At 40.3% G+C, this 17,428-nt stretch overlaps 1 protein-coding gene and 1 long non-coding RNA gene across 3 annotated transcripts in view; one reads left to right on the top strand and one right to left on the bottom strand.

The window, feature by feature from the left end:
* EDIL3 (EGF like repeats and discoidin domains 3) overlaps positions 1 to 17,428 on the bottom strand; it is a 325,907-nt gene that overhangs the window by 55,411 nt on the left and 253,068 nt on the right. The window lies entirely within an intron of this gene.
* LOC132767127 (uncharacterized) overlaps positions 3,557 to 17,428 on the top strand; it is a 36,445-nt gene continuing 22,573 nt past the window's right edge. The window contains exon 1 of the long non-coding RNA XR_009630601.2: positions 3,557 to 3,647. This is a non-coding gene — a long non-coding RNA (uncharacterized lncRNA). The remainder of the gene's footprint in view (positions 3,648 to 17,428) is intronic.

Below are 17,428 nucleotides of genomic sequence, written 5' to 3'. Positions count from 1 at the left end.
GAAGGAGCAGAAATTGTATTAACAAGGTTTGCATCTGCGTAGTTTCCAAATGGACCTCAGTTTTCAGAAGACTCAACTCAGTTACAACCCTCTCCATTTGGAGCCTAGAATCTCCAAATGGAGGGCACAGGTTAGTCATCTTGGTTTTTCTGTTTCTTCTTGTCTTTGTCTGGTGTCAGCCTAGTCTTCCCTGTTGGTATTTCGTGATATGGATAAAATGGGAATTTGAGGACTATGTCCCATGCCAAGCTCTGGTGCCTTTAGCTTTTCCTCAGATATTCAGCCTTAGGTATGCTATTCATGTACTCTGAACAATCCCTCCGTGGGATGCCTCCTGCCATCTGCCACATCTTTCTTACATGAAATGCTAGCAGCAGGAGCAGCAATAACAAGACTAAGAGAAACAACAATAAGGTAGGTGAAAAATCCATCAACTGCAGCAAGTCTGGTGTCAAGCTCTAGTTAAATGTATATGCAAGCCTCAGTATTTAGAGAAGAGACTTTTCTCATCTATCACTCACAATTCCAGTGGACATGCTCATTTATGACTCTGGGATGTGTTACCTTCCCAAGGAAAGTTTGAAAGGATATCACATTGAAAAGGAAGCCAGCTTTTTTGATGCTGCTCCAGAGACTGACGTGAACAACAGATTCAAACGACAGGAAAGGAGATTCCACCTAAACTTTGGGGGAAAAAACAACTTCCGGATTTTAAGTGGACTATGGCAGTGGAATATGCTGCCTTGGATTGTGATGGAGTCTCCTTCTCTGAAGGATTCAAATAGAGGCCAGATAGCCTTTTGTTGGTAATGCTTGATTGTGTATTCCTGCATGAAAGGGGTTGGATTGGATGGCTCTTGAAATTTCTTCCAACTCTGTGATTCTATAAGCTGTGGTCACATCCTTGCCACCAAATTTGGTTTTGCTTCCTTTTATAATGTCATAGAATCGTATAGTTGGAAGGGACATGGGTCATGAAGGCAGGAAAAGCACAATCAAAGCACCCCCAACAGACAGCCATACAGTCTCTATTTAAAAGTCTCCAAAGAAGGAGCCTCCACCACACTGTTGATAGCTCTTATCATCAAGACATTATTCCTAATGTTCAGGTGGAATCTTCTGTCCTGTAATTTTCTCCTAGTCTCCAGGACAACAGAAAACAAGCCAGCTCCCTCTTCCTTATGCCATTCTTTCAAATATTTAAACATAGCTATCATATCTCCTCTCAATCTTATCTTCTGCAGGCTAAACATACCAAACTCTTTAAGCTGCTCCTCAAAGGGCATGTTTTCCAGATCTTTGATCATTTTAGTCAGCCACCACTGGACACATTCCAGCCTGTCAATATTGTTTTTGCACTGTGGTGTTCAGTACACAGTATTGCAGGTGAGACTTGACCACCTGCAAAACCATCACTTCTCTTGATCAAAACACTATACTCCTTTTGATGCAGCCCAAAATCCCATTGGCATTTTTAAGTTGCTGCATCACATTGTTGGCTCACACTCAACTTGTGTTCTACTAAGACTCCAGAGAAGTCTTAACCGAACAAGAAGGAATGAATAGAGTCATGAATTTCAATGTCCATGTTTCTATATTTCCTATAATGTTTGGTTGGAATTCAGTAGCTTGTGTTCATATCCCCACTCAGCTATACTGGATCACGTTTGCCCAGTAGTATCTTTCAACTTCATTTATCTTAGAGCAACAGTTTCCAAACCTTGGTCTTTTAGACGTTTTGGACGTCAGCTCCCAAAATCCCTGAGTGTTGGCCAGGCTGGCTGGAGCTTCTGGGAGTTGGATTCCAAAACATCCTGGAAGATCAAAGTTTGAGAAACATTACCTTAAAGGGTTATTGGGGAGACAGATTTTTTTTTGTCATGTCAGGAGAGACTTGGGAAACTGCAAGTCACTTCTGGTGTGAGAGAATTGGCCATCTGCAAGGACGTTGTCCAGGGGGTGCCCGGATGTTTTGATGTTTTCTCATCTTTTTGGGAGGCTTCTCTCATGTCCCCACATGAGGAGCTGGAGCTGATAGAGGGAGCTCATCCGCGCTCTCCCTGGATCCGAACCTGCGACTTTGCCCTCATTTTTATGTTTTAGCACATTTAGCTCAGCACACTTAATATCCTCAGAATCATGTGGAAGATTCCATGCCTTGTCAGCTGCCTGTCAAATGTGCTTCAAATCCTCCTTGAGACTTCCTGGCTCAATGATGGATGGTAGAGTGGATACATGACACATGAAGATACTGAACAGGGAGGAGTGGAATTTCTAACATGTGCACAAAGATTTCATGCTTTCAATGAATCATAGGTATTTGTCCCAGGACATTTAACTATGTGGTACCCTTCTTGAAGGCTAAAATGCAAGACTAAGCAGTGTGAGACAAAAAGATGCTCCTATATTATGTCCACATTGAATCCAACCCTCCAATTCTATATTTGGGGGGGGGGGGGAGAAATGGCAAGAGGAGCTTCATGAAGACTGAACATGAAAGCAAGGTATAAAAAGTGCATTTGTTCCCTGGTTAGGAATCATTAATTGAAGTAGAAGTCCCATAATTTAGAAGAAAATAAAATGCAGAGTGCTGTATACAGTTTTAAAGCAGTGTGCCTAGGTTTCTCTATGGCTGCTAATAATTGTGTAATTGTGCGGTTCACTTTTATTTTTATTTTTTTGCCAGATAATTGTGGGGGTTAACGCTCCATGATCTGCAGGGAAAATATGTTCAATTTGTTATTTGTCATGCAATAGGTTATCTATTTGATATATTCACTCATCAGGGAGCACTTCTCTAACTGTGATCTTATTTTCCAAGGTGAGACTTGAGGGAGACAGAGAGAAGGCTGTAGTTGTAGGCAGGGGGGCTGACAGAAAGGAAAATTAAAAACCTGTAATGGCTTCATATTTTCTTTTAAAATGTGCAAAGATCATGTATTCCCCCCATGCACCCATGAATCCCCTAGGATTTTTGTGCATGTTCAAAAGGCAGAATCATAACCAGTCTGATAGATTGAGCAACAGCTCTAAAAGGTTAGAAATAGGCAGAAGTCTCTTAGAGCCGTAGCAAACTACTGGAAGTGAGAGCAAGCTTGTGCTCAAGCTCGCTCCGAAGCCCCGCCTTCCCCCCCCCCCCGAGGCTGCTCTCTCTCTTGCTAGTGTGCCTGTTTTCCCTTGCTAGGAAAGCGATGCGAGTGTACTCTCGCAGTTGGCAGAATTCAACTGTGAGCGTATGCTCGCATCCCTGCCCTCTGCAATGGAAAACAGGCACACTAGCAAGAGAAAGAGCAGCCTCGGGGGGAAAAAAGGCGGGGCTTCGGAGCAAGCCCGAGCACAAGCTTCCTGTAGTTTGCTGCGGCACGAGCGTATGCTCGCAACGCTGCCCTAGCAAAGGGAAATAGGAGGAGAAAGAGGCGGAGCATCGCTCGTGCTGGCTTAGTTTGCTCTCGCAAAATCCTAGTTTGCTACGGCTCTACGGTTGGCTGATCTAATCTGCTAGCTGAACTGCCCTTTGGTTGCTATAATCCCCTTCTGTCAATTGATCTGACTGCACAACCACTCTACTGACTGAAATCAGCTGGCAGAAAAACCAAAGAAGGAATGACAGTGAGGTGACAGATGAAAGTGGAGACTTGTTATGCCAGGTACGAATCTTACTCAGATTGTGGGCACAGCCACTATGATTTACCCCAGAGACTGGAAATTTCTAATATCCAATATTTTCAGGTTGAGAGGAATTTGGATTCAATAAAGCTTTGGTTTCCCTAGTGTCAAGTCAGCTGGACCTCTGCCACTGTACTGAGTTGAATTGCTTCCTCTTTGCTGTGCAGCCTTGGGATGAGCATTCACTGCATTTTTATAGATAAATCTGTATGCATGCATGGCTGTGCAAAAATATTTAAGAGTTTTTGATTGGTTCCATTTATGTAGGCTTCAGAACTTTTTGCCATGTGTCCTTTGATTAAAGTCATGCCATATCATTAAACGTATAGCCTTATTGTTGGCATTTCTGGATTCACCTTATTTATTTATGACATTTATATGCCACCCTTCTCACTCCAAAGGGGACTCAGAGCGGCTTACAAGAAAGATAGATAGATAGATAGATAGATAAACAGACAGACAGACACACACCCACACACATACATACATACAATATATTAAATTTTTGCATAATACAATATCAGTATTATATATTACTATATTGTAGTACACCATTATATTGTAATATTATTAGTAATATTACATGTAATATAAAATGTATAATTATAATATTGTAGATTATATATTATATACCTAAGGTCATTTAAACTTCCAAACAAGTATTTAAAACTGCAGTTCAATAATGAAAGACAAAAATCCCACATAAAATAATCAGTGAATATATACTTTAAATGTCCAAAGACAAAATCAATGGATTTCTATATTTAGCTTTCTGCTTTATGCAGAAGCTGGCCATGATAAGAAATAATATCCCCAGATAAAAAGTATGAATTTCAGATAATACAAGTTCATAGCAAACAGCTTGGCTGTACTTCCTTAGCCAAGGTAAATCACAGATTTTAGCCAAACTATTTATTTATTAATTAATTCAGTAAACAATTGGGAGTATTGTTTTTGAGTGAAACTTCGGAATATAGTACTTCTGATTATGATATCAATATAAAAAAAATTAAAGTTGTTTAATCTATTTGTCACTCTTTGACTTTGGTACTTGATTATTAAGGGAAAATTACTCTCTAATTTACTCATACCACTCTGCACTGTTTTCAAGAGCCACAAGTCCTGTTTCTCCTCAAACCATCATCAATCTGTATCTTGTTAGAAATTGTACTATTCAGCAGGAGTGTCAGGATTACTGGGTTTCCCCTTCCACCCATGCTGGACGGGGAGGGCTGTTTGCCCACCCTGATGAATAAGTCTAAGTTCTGGAGGCGGGGTGCAACATGTGGGCACCTACTCTCTCAGCTCCTAGCACTGGAGCAGCAAAAGTTGACGAGGTCACTAGCCCACTGACGAGATGCTCTTCTCCCTTGTACTCACCCTTACAGGACTGTAAGTGGAGAGTTTGTTGTGTGGGAGGAGGTGTCTGCAGAGAGGAGTGCCTTGTGGGCATCTAATCGGTCGGGTCCATTGTTGCATGGGGGCCTTCATTTTACTTTTGACCTCTTCCTCCTGGTGATAGGAGGCACAGGGCCTCATTTCCACAGCTGCCCTCCTCATGGTGTCAGGAGGTGCAGAGTGGCCCACTCAGTTGGACAGCTTCTGGTGTCAGGCAGATGCCCGGCTAGCAGTGTAACACTCAGCTCTTACAGCTCCCCTCCTACCATTGGGAGGCATGCTACTGGGCCAGGTGGTGTCCGGGCGTGCTGCCCAGAATTGCACAGCAGCAGCAACCTGTTGGCCCCGGTGGCTTTCTGAAGCCTGGCAAGTGCCTCCAGGTGAGGCGTTGTCTGCACACAGGAACTGGCCAGTCAGACAGCACAACTATTTTCCCCAAAGGGTAGCTGGCCAGGCCTCCGTAGGTGTGGTACCAGCTGCAGCAGCTTTCTTTTCCACTCTGAGAGGTTTCTGCTGGCTTGGTCAATGTGCAGCCCTGTATTAGCAACCCTGTATTGTTATGTGCAGTCCTGTATTATTGTGTGCAAGCCCTTTAGGTGCAGCCCTGTGTGTGCAGCCCCGTATTAGTGCAGATGGCCTAGTTCTGTCAAGCGTAAAAACTTTAAGCAACTTGTATAGAAGTTATTCAAAATTTTAAAAGCACAGTAGCACCATGTGTAGTTTTTCTGCATGTGTCTTCTGTGCAAATACCCATTGTTGCACAGATGTCACAAAATGCACATTTTCTGTCTCCAAAACCAAGAAAACACTGCATTTTTTAATGCAACAAATCTTTCGCAGGCACTAATGCAAAATATGCTGCTGACCAGCCGGACATATCGTAGGCCTTCTTTATTTATTATGATTATTATTGCATTTTTTTTTTGGCCGCCGACTCCCCCCCCCCCCCCCCCACACACACACATACACACTTCATGCCTTTGAAAGGGTGAACTACTGCTGTCTTCAACCGCTATCTTACTATGGCCCATGTGCTCGGCCATGGTGGCAGGCCTTTTTTTTAACAATGTTTCCACAGTAGGCATTGTCCGTTTTGTGGCCCATACTATTATGAGTACAACTGGCCATACTGCTTGAGGCACAGTTGCATATACTATATATTATTTATCTTTTGCCACCCACACTATACTTATTGCTGTTTAATTAATAAACATGATGTTGTTGACAATAACACTTAAAGTTACAGCAACGAAGTTCATTACAATTGTCCAAAGACAGTATAGGGCAAGGGATAATTAGGACAAAGTCCTGGTGACCTTAAGGAAGCAATTCACGTTTGAATTTGAAGGCGAAGCAAGGCTGGACATACTTCGTATTTGGAGGGGAATTCACTGACTGAATACCATGGAAAGGTGGCTCTATTACTCAAATATTATGCAAAAACAATTACAAGTTCCACACTTAGAAGTCGGTGGATGTTTATTTGATGAAAGCAGTCCTCCTTAAATAAGGTTAAGGTTAAGGTTACGAATCAGTCATGACAAAAACTGTGAACCTGTAAAAACAGCAAACAAGGCATAATTCATAATGCCAATAGACTCATGCTTCGATTGCTCTACTGTTGCCAACTTAAGACATCTGCATGTCCTGGGATTAATCTTATTGAAACTACTGATGTCAATAATATTGATAATAACATGAACAACAACAAAAAATTCTTTATGATTGCCCAGTCAGAGACAATACTGAGTAGAGAAAAATCAGGGCAAAGTCCTGAATACCATGCTGACAACTGATCACTTTGGATCTTGGATGCCAATTAGGAATGAATTCTGTTAGTATTCAGATGGGAGATCGCCAACTGAATAACAGAGGCAGGTGACTTGGTTCTTTAATGTTACATAACAATAATTACAAGGTCCACATTGATCACAGAGCAGATGTTTCTGCCCCAAACCCCAGTCTCTTGCCTGTAAACAATCCTAATGGTCACCAGCCAGATAGGGCAAACATGAGCCCGCACAAACAGCAAAGTAGATGTAATCTGCATTTCTAGAAGCCTTATCAGGCAACATAACATTGTTATAATAACGCTCTGCCACTTTTCTGGCAGCAGGGTGCTAAAGAATAATGTTGGTGGGTTACGGGCAAGGCCCAGCCAAGAAGCTACTGGTAACACACCCCCCCCCCCACCTGCCTATTTATCTTTGGATGAGGATGATGGCTTAGGAATGGTCTTAGAGGTCCTAGCAGCACTTGCACATACCTCACAAATGGATGCATGAGTACAAGGCCTGCTCTAGAGTCCCGACTCATCAGATAGGTTAGCAAAGCCCTATGAATCCAACACCTTACTAATCAGGTGTCTGCTCTCAAAGCCAATAGGCAGAAAGGGACAGATGTCTATGCAGTCCTGCTGGTGGCAGTGCTGCCGGCCGAAGAGCAGGAGGCACTGCTTGTTACAATAGAAGATGTGGTACCTGAAGATGAGGTTGTCCTAGCAATTTCAAAGGTGATGCCCTCTACTTTCAGCTCATGTGCAAGGGAAAAGAGGTCACTGAGTCTAGTGGCTCACTCTGGACAGTCATTTAATCAGTTGGAAGTTTGCAGCCCATGGAAGTTGTTCAAAGAAACCCTGAAAATTCCAGCATGTCTGCTTCATTTGAAAGGGGGCTCATGTCACAAAAAACTGCACTAAGGCTCGCCAGCCCTGGGCTGGCCAGCAAGATGACCCAGTTGCATTGTGAAACCCAGGGCAATTGGCTCATCTAATTAATTTGATAGAACCTGGATGGTGGCTTGATAGATACCCCAACATTGCAGCCACCACTACAATGTGGAGAAGGGTTTAATTAGGTCACCATATACTTCACATAATTTGGTAGGCAAATCTAGCACTGGGCATTACACAATGCTTTTAGCTTTTCACATGTGTGACACCTCAAATAGGAATGCACATTCCATATTTAAGGATATCCAAATAAAGTATAAATATTTGGTGACATTTGATTAGTCCAAGGTCAGGTGACACTGTCAATTAGATTTTCCAGAATGGACCACAAAAGGAAAAATACATCAATTATCCCAATGGAATGTAGTCAAAACAAGCTGAGTCTGGCTCAGACAGTGGCAACTTGCACTAAGGTGGAGTGTCCTTTCTGTAGATACAATGGGTTATTCCCAATTTTCTCGAACATGAGGGAATACCTCTTCTAGATGAGTAATGGGTTATAGCCATTGCTGTTAAACGGGGGGTGTGTCCCCTCTGAATGTTTTAGTTATCCACTTGGATGGTTACGACCATGGCCTTTCATAACGCAAGGTATTGGTGATACAAGCTTGGTCTGACATCCGGGGCATTTTAGATGCTTGGCCTAAGTCATGCAGGTTGTATGGTATGCCATAATTCCAGGAAGAAATGGTCAGGTTATGCAGACCTCAAGAAAATAGATATAGCCTGTAAGAGGGGAAATGGAGCAATCTTTAAAGTTTTAGCACAAGGCCTGTGTTGCTACATCTACGTAGACCTCTTTTCCCTTGTATTTGAGCTAAAAGAAGAGGACATCACTCTACTTATCATCATCAGGCACATCTATTATCCTTAAGGAATGTAGTGACACTGGGTTGTGCTTGGTTCAGGCAATGGCAGCCTATATCACCCTTAGAGAAGACTGGGTAAACCCACTCTTTTGCTATGCAGACAGATCTCTCCTAACTAAGCTGCAATTTGGTCAGTTAAGTCCAGAGCTCTGGAGGCTTTTGTTCTCCAGGGGCACAAATCCAGAACCTATTCATTTCAGATTGGTGCAGCTTCAATGTCTGCCACTATGGGAGGTTCCACAGTTGTAACTCACGCCTTAGGGAGGTGGAGATCCAGGGCTTACTCTTTCTTACATACCTTTCTGTTTACTTTTCTTGACATTTGTTCTGCTTGTTGCAGACCCCAGGTGGCAGTCATTCAGATGTCGAGTGATGGTAATCCGTCACAACTACATTTATGGGGCCAAATGACATGCTCAAAAAGGGCCTTCAGGCCAACACCCGGGCTTGGATGAGATAGCCAATGTATCATGGCAAGGATGCCAGGGTTATGCCAATCATTGTTTCAATGGGGCAATACTCCCTCTGAATGTGTTAGCTATATACTTGTGTAGATACAACTTTGGCCTTTGTTTGGGTATCAGGGATTATTTTTAAGAGTTTCACTTGTTTTAATCATTGTAATATTCAATTATATTTTTAATATTTATATTTTGTATATGTGTGTGTGTGTGATTTTTAAATTTTGTGAGCTACTTTATCTTCCAAACCTTGGAGAAAACAGGGGTACAAATCATCATCCAAATAATCATCATCATCATCATCATCATCATCATCATCATCATCAGATTTGCTCCTGAACTGAGATATCTGATTGTGCATAGTATTGTGAGATTTCCTGTTTTTGGAGAAATACAGACCGAAGGGTGTAAAATGCCCAGTCTTTCTTATGCTGCTGCCATCGTTGTTGTATGTCTTCAAGTCATTGCTGATTTATGGCAAACCTATCATGGAGTTTTCTTGGCAGAATTTGTTCAGAGGGGGGTTGCCCTTATCCTTCTTTGAGATCAAGAGAGTATACCTTGCCCAATGTTACTGAGCGTTCAAAGCCTGGCATCCCACTTTCCTAAGCGGAATATAAACTGCAGTAATGCAGTTTAATAACATTTTAACAGCCATGGCTCAATGCTGTGGGATCCTGGGATTTGTAGTTTGGTGACACACCTGCCCTCTCTGGCAAAAAAAGCTAAAGATTTTGTGAAATTACAACTCCCATGAGTCCATAGCATTGAGCCATGGAAGTTAAAATGACATCCAATTGCATTAATGCTACAAGTGTAGATGCACACTCAAACCACTACATTATTCTATTCAGTCTTCACTGAAGTTTTTTCATAGATCCTCTTTGGGAGGTAAAAAATGTTTCACCCATGAGACAGCCACCTTTACCATTATGGAGAGTGAGACAGTGGCAGATAATGACCAGAATCATGTTGGTAAATCCATTAAATCCATTCTAGAGTACCCCCACTGAGTGGTATTGAGTGATGAGTCAATATAAAGGCATCCCCAGAGTTACAAACATCCGACTTACGAACTATTCATATTTCTGAACTAAGATGAAATAACAGGAAGAGAGATAAATATATCCCTTTGAAGGGAAATTCACTCTCCTGAAAGCGTTATCATGGGGGAAAGGGGTATCAGTTGAAGTTTTATCTTCAGTTCTTCTCCCCACAAGTCCCCTTTTTCAAATCCAATTATCACAGGGATAGAAAGTGAGGTGTAATCTTCAGAAAAGAGACAGAGACACTACAGAGGTGTTAAATTTTCCCTATGCTATACAAATCTGACACACACACAGAGCCTGTGTGATCAATGAAAACGTTTAAATATTCATTACCACATTAGGGGGAATTGTTTCTAAAGTGTTTTTAAAATATCGTAAGGGGTCTGTACCATAACTATAATGATATAATGAAATTTTCATTACTTTTTTGTTATATAATTACACAAGTGGTGAAGCTTCCAGGGCTTTTTCTTCCTCATTTTTAGAACTCTCATTTTTAGAACCCTGCCCCCCTCCCCAAGTTTTAAAACATTTCACACAGCCAATTATTTTTGGGATTTTTAAAAAGTTTTTATGAACAACCTTTAAAAAAACTATAAGTTCTTTCTCCCTGAATTTCTATTTCAATGCTACAACATATCTAGAGCATCAGTCCCTTCAAGTTTCAGAAAGATCTGCACATTCACTGATTTTTAGGGAATTTTGTGTGTGGAATTACACCAAAAATGTACCTGTTCTGACTTACACACAAATTCAATGTAAGAACAAACCTCCAGAATCCATATTGTTTGTAACTTAGGGACTGCCTGTATAGGTAAGTCTAATTCAGTGTGTCTACTCTAATCAAGACAAACAATAGTCTGTTGTCAAAATGAGTGTTAAGAAGGGGCAGTGGTACTGGAGTGATTTTTTTTTGTATAGTCTGCTATCCACATTAACTGTACTCTAATAAATTCAAGGGAGAAATCTTGAGGTATGTTCTCTCTGGCCACCAACTTCCACTGACTTTACAGAAGCTGGGTATGACAACAATTCAACTTTACTTCCACTTTTGGTTGATTAGAGAGGAGACAAGGATTCCTTATCAGTGACTTTTGGCTTGTCAAAACAATTTGCTTCCCCGATCTGATTCCATCTATTGCTGGGAATTGAGTCATTGATTGTATTTCTCTGTTTCATACCCACTGCCTTCCCTGTAGAATACAAGTGGTGAATAAAATATTTTTGAATTTCCGAAGAATGTTTTTTTGTGGGTTATTTAAGGGCTACTATTGATTTTCAAGAACATTTCTACTAGGCAGCTGCATTTATTTATCAATTTCTTTCTTAAGTTTTTTTTTTTAAAAAAAACAAATCCTGTTGAGAAAGACAGCCTAAGACTAAATAAATAACAAGTTACTTCCATGAATCTTAAGTCCAGAAAGCTGAAGCTTCTCTATCACTTTGAGCAGGAGGCTTTTCTTCACAGGGACATGGGTGCCACTTAACTGCTATGGCTTACTAAGAACCACCATTGCTCTTAGCCAGCCATGAAGCTCCTGGTCATTGTGGGTGCCTTCGCTGAGGCTGAAGGGAAGAGTGGAGAGAGAGAGAAACTGGGACATTTTAAAACTATCTGAAAAAGTAAGAGAATAGAAGATTTTAAATGACCCCCTGCCAAATTAGGAAAATTGAAGGGTATGAAAGCATGTAGTGTAAAAATGCCCCAAGATCAGCAGTTCAGTGTTTAAATAATTTGCAGTATGCCATTAATCATATGCAATCGGTTTTGAAAAGCCAAAAATGGGCATCAAGCTATTTTTTTTAGGTTATTAGTATTATTTGAATTTTTTAAATTTTTTCCTCATTTTCTTTTTTTCCAGAATTTCTGGTAGTCATTGTAGGCCTCAGAGAACCCCAGACCCTCCCTCCCCCCAGGCAATTATATATAGCTTGTATATATAGCTTATTAGGCTTGCCTGGTTAAATAAAATGGTTCAAAACCCATTTCGGTTGTAGAGGGCGCTGGTAGTTCGATTCTAAAGTCACTTCCTTTAAAAATATTTTTTTTCAAAACTTTCTGAAACTTCCGAAACAGCTTTGTTAATGGCAGATACTAGGGCTGGGCAGTTTCATTTGTTAATTTCGTAATTTGTTATTAATTCGTTATTTTTTTTATAACGAAGCGATATTGAACCATTCAGGAGCAACTAAAAAATGAAACGAATTTTTCCAAGTCGTTTCGTAATTGTTTCGTAATTGTTTCGAAATTGTTTCGTTATTATTTCGTTATTATTTCCGTATGTCTGGTGCAAGTTTTATAGTCGTTGTTTGTTTTATCAGTGATAAAAAAAATTATCACACCAACAGTCAACAACAGAGGGAGAGGGAAGCTTCAGAAGTTCCCCCTGTCCCATTTGGAGGGTTTTTTAGCATATTGCGCAATCGCGTCCACCATTAACGAATCGATTCGTTATTGTTTCGAAATTGTTTCGTAGTTTCCGAAATTTCGTAAATATCAAACTTTTTAAAAGAAAAATTTCGGAATTCTTTTAAATAACGAAACGCAAAACCCCCCTAAAAACGAATCGAATTTAGAAACAAATGTTTCTGTGGTTGGACAGCCCTAGCAGATACACATGTGCAGTAGGAAAAAACAGCACTGGCACTGCAGAAACTTTAGGGCTCTTCCACTCAGGCCACTCCTGACCGAGGGGCTCTTCCATTCTAGGCCTGCCTCGACTGTCAATGCTGAGGAGGAGGAGGCAGTAATGCCCCCTCAGGTGCCAATTGGCTCCCGCTGACGGGCCTCAGCCAGACAATGGGCTTCAGGCTGTTAGGAATAATGGGAGTGGAAATCCAAAACACGCGGAGGGCCCAAAGTTTGCCCAGGCTTGGATTAGATGCAGCCATGCCACAGTTCAATGTTATGGGATCCTGGGGTTCGTATTTGGCAAAGGAGGCTAAAAAACCATGCAAAACTACATCTCCCGGGATTGTGTAGCATTGAGGCAAAGCAGTTGGAAGTGGTTCCTCAATAAGATCTGCCTGATCCACCTGGAGGGAGGGGGGCAGTGGAGGGAATGAAGGAAGAAAGGACGGAGGGAGGGAGGAAGGAAAGAAGGAAGGAAGGAGGGAAGGAAGAGAGGGAGGGGAGGAAGGGAAGGGAAGGAAGGTGCTCCTTCCCTTCCAAAATTGGTTGCTTTAACCTATATCCCAATCAACCTTTAGTGCCACTGATCTATAACAGAAAGCAGCCTCTCCTTTCTCCCTTCCCAATTTTCTCCTGCTTTCCCCCTTTCCTTTTTTTTAAACCCAGCATTGGCTTGATTCTGTTGAGCAGAGGCTGCCTCCTGCCTAGCTAAACTCCCAGTTGCCAAACCTTGAGATTGAGGTGAGAAGGGGGGGGGGGGGTGAGGAAAACTCGGTTTGAATGCAAACTCCGGAGCTCCAGTTGGTAATGCAGAAAAAGAGGAGGAGGAGGAGCCTGCTGCTCAGCCATTTTGGTGAATGCGCAGCAAGGCAGGGTGGGAAATGTAGTTTAACAACAGGGCCTTTTGCAATCTCTACCATTGGGGGCCTTCCCTTCACAAACTACAACAATGGCTGTGTTTAGGCATGCCCACCTCATCCCTCCTTTGCATTGCCCTGGAGGGGAAGCAAAACTTTACAAACCTTGCTTAATGCTTGTGAAAATTAAAATAACCTTGGGAGAGTTCTGAACATTACGAAATATTTATGAATAAAAAGGGTAAGTGGTTCAAATCGTAATTAGATTACACCTCTTCATGGTTCAAAATTGATTCAAAAGACCAAATTCAATAGGTTTTAACAAATTTAAGGTTTTAACAAAGCAAATCTAACCAACTCTATAGCTTATATATAGCTTGCCTGGAGAGACCAGGCAGCATGAAAAATGACTATTTCATTTAAAATATTAATGACTAAATAAATGAAATATAAATGACCAATTGTTCACTCCAGTGAAAGTCAAGATTCTCTAAGTAAACATTAGAAAAATAGCATGTGTTAAACTGCGAATTCAAACAAATCTAAACTGGTAAGAGGATATATATGCCAGGATAAAAAGGAGGTCACAGATCTTTCCCATTGATGTCCACAGTGGAAACTAAATATGGCCTACCATTTAGTGCATACAACAGTCATTTGTTCCATTGAAATCAATAGTATGTAGAAAGTTTTAAATTGGTTAAATCATTCATTTTGTTGCCAATTTTGTTGAGCAACTTGGGTAGGAGACAAGATATAAATTTGGTCACAAAATAAATAGGCCGTATTATGGACTGAAGATTGCACCTTCCCTTCACCTCAAAGAAAGTTAGGCTACCAAAGCAAAATGCATTCATTTATCCTTTAGAATAATTGTACAGATGTTTCAGCTGAGGCTGCAACTGTTCTGGAGTCTGGGCGTCATGACAGTTCAGAGTATAATGACCTTGAAACAAGATGCGACCCCTGGAATGGATTCACTTAATAGTGTTCACACTTCTTTGAGCAAAACAATTCGTAGTCATTCTGGCAAAGACTTATTCTAAATTGTGTGCCCATGAGCGGGAGACACAAAAAGAAGAAAATCTAATACTCCAAAGCACCTAGACGCGATTTTCCATTTACTTTCAAATCTATCTGTACTTGAAGAGGGCCACAGTGAGATTAATGCATTAGCTTTTCATTTTGGAACCTGGTTTTGTTGTCACTCAAGGAACTAGAATTACATAACAGGCAGGTTTGATATATTGCCAGTGCCTCAGATGACTGTTTGTAAAGTCATATAAAAATAATCTCACAACAAATTCGCCTGCACAGTTGCCGTACTAAAACAATGTTGGTACTTTGACAAAGATGAAGAAGTGTATATATTTTCATTGGATCTGCAAAGGAATGAAACTTTTGTGCAAAAAAACTCTGGGTCAGGCTTTACATTTTTGTGCAATGACCCCTCTACACAAGAAATGTTGGACGGACTGATATTGGCTCCACCAGCTCATTTACTTCTGCTGCGAGGCACAATATAGGATTCTGTACGAAAGCAAGAAAACAAAATCAAATCAAATCAAATCTCATCAAAAGTAACCAGACTCAGCAGTAGACTTAATTTCACCTGGAAAGTACTGGAAATGCAGTTAGGAAATTCTTGTAAGCTTCAAGGATCTCATAACCTGTAGCTTCAAGAACCCATATAAACTAGAGGTTGCTGACTCTATGCTGATTGAACTAAGAATAGTGGCATGCAAACAGCAACATGGCAGTTGCCATTTTCAAAGTACAGCAATAACTGTAGATAACAATGATAGTGTGCACTTCCATTTTCTAGTCTCCCCTCCAAGTAAGCAAAGGGTCAATGAGGTGTTGGGTTAAGTTGCATTTATTGGGAGTCAGCCTCACAAAGGAGTCAAAGAGGTCACAAGAAACAATTACTCAATGAGAATTGCCAGTTTGGGAGATGTACCAATACTTGTTGAGGCTTCTAAGTAAGAGACAATAAATCCTCAGGGGGTCATGATAAACAAAGGATTGAGGTGTCTGTCTCAAGGGAAACCTGATCAAGGGAAACTTGGTCAAGACAAGGCAAAGATGGTGATACTTCTTAGAATAAGAAATGTTCAGCTAGAAGTGCTAGGGCCTTAGGTTGCTTTCTAACCTCAACTGAATATGATCAAGATTGAACAACTTGTAACTACTTCTATGTATACCTGAAGGAAGTATACATATATATTTGAAGGAAGTATACATGAAGTATACATCTTGTACTCATGTACAAGATATTCTTTTGCTAATGTAGATTTCCTGCATATAATTAAAGCTTTACTTTAAAATATCCTTTTTCCCCACACTCTTTATAAGTGCCAGCTTGTTGTGTGTGTAAATGAGACTGAGGAAAGGTTTCCACAAGCTTAAAAGTGGAGAAAGTGCAATTCAAATTCCTCAGTAACTGGATTACTTAGTCAGTGGAGTAAATCAGTGGATGAAGACAGTCAGATGATATTAAGGGGTTCACTCTCCAAGAGCTGTAGACAAGGCCATTAGAAGTACATAGAATGAATCTCTATCTCTATACATGTATTAAAGATGAAAAAATACATTTGAAAGCCGCATTTTCATAGAAACCACTGGGAAGTAAAGGAAAGTTCTTGGTATTACAAGGAACATTTTGTTTTTCAACTCTGTCATTTGTTGTTGGGGAATAGCAGAAACAATATTTAGTAAATTAATAAAAATGCTGCCAGTAAAGAAGTAACAGTAAAAATCGTTCTTTAAGAATACAAATTTTAAAACCTGGATAATCAAATCAAGCATTATTGCGCAAAACTTCTCAGTTTGTGATTGCAACCCACCTCCTTATAACCTTTCATGGAACTGATTAATTAGATTCAGTTCAGTCTACTTTTAGCTTAATTTGGAAGTTGAAACTTGTGAATGCCATGAATGATAAAATACAATGGAAGATGGGCAAGATACACCCAACTCTCCTGTTCTTCTTAATATCACTCAACAGAATTGACTGTAAGACCAATAATATTGCATGGCATTAATTAAACAGTAGTTGCTGTTGTTATTTCAGAAATTTATATCCCATCCTTCTCACCCCCAGGGGGGAGGGGATACGACTCAGGGCAGCTCACAACCTGCACCATTAGGTGCCAAACAAATAGTAGCCATAAAATTACACTTAAAACATTAGTGAAAAACAGCAAACTATAAACATCCATTTAAAAGTTAAGCAAATCCAAATCCAGAGTCATAATCTGAGGTCTATCCTTTCTTCGATAAATATGTTCTCACTGTGTTTTGAAACTGTATTATGTTTTAATGATAATTATTTTAGTTTTATTACCTTAATCATCAAGAAAGAAATACTGAGCTCCTTCTACACTGCCATATAAAATCCAGATTATCAGTTTTGAACTGGATTATATAGCAGTGTAGACTCAAACAATGCAGTTCAAAGCACATAATGTGAATTATCGGTTTTGATCATCTAGATCATGTGGCACTGTAGAAGGGACCTGAGCCTATTTTATTATGGGTGGTTTTTTTGTTTTTGTTTTTTATAAAATGGGTCTACTTTTGAGTCATTGACAGGGAGCCAAGGTAGAAATATTAAAATTTAATCTTATAGTAATATATATGTGGAAAGGAAGAAAACAGAAGTTATTTGCCTTAAAAAGGAATACACATAAAATAATAATAATAATTTCCTTAACAATATAGTCACCTTTTAAAATGTGCACATAAATACCAATACATTTATAA

This window comes from Anolis sagrei, chromosome 2 (assembly GCF_037176765.1).
Source record: "Anolis sagrei isolate rAnoSag1 chromosome 2, rAnoSag1.mat, whole genome shotgun sequence".
NCBI lineage: Eukaryota > Metazoa > Chordata > Lepidosauria > Squamata > Dactyloidae > Anolis > Anolis sagrei.
Note: the sequence above shows the minus strand (reverse complement) of the source record. Positions and strands in the feature narration are given on the sequence as shown.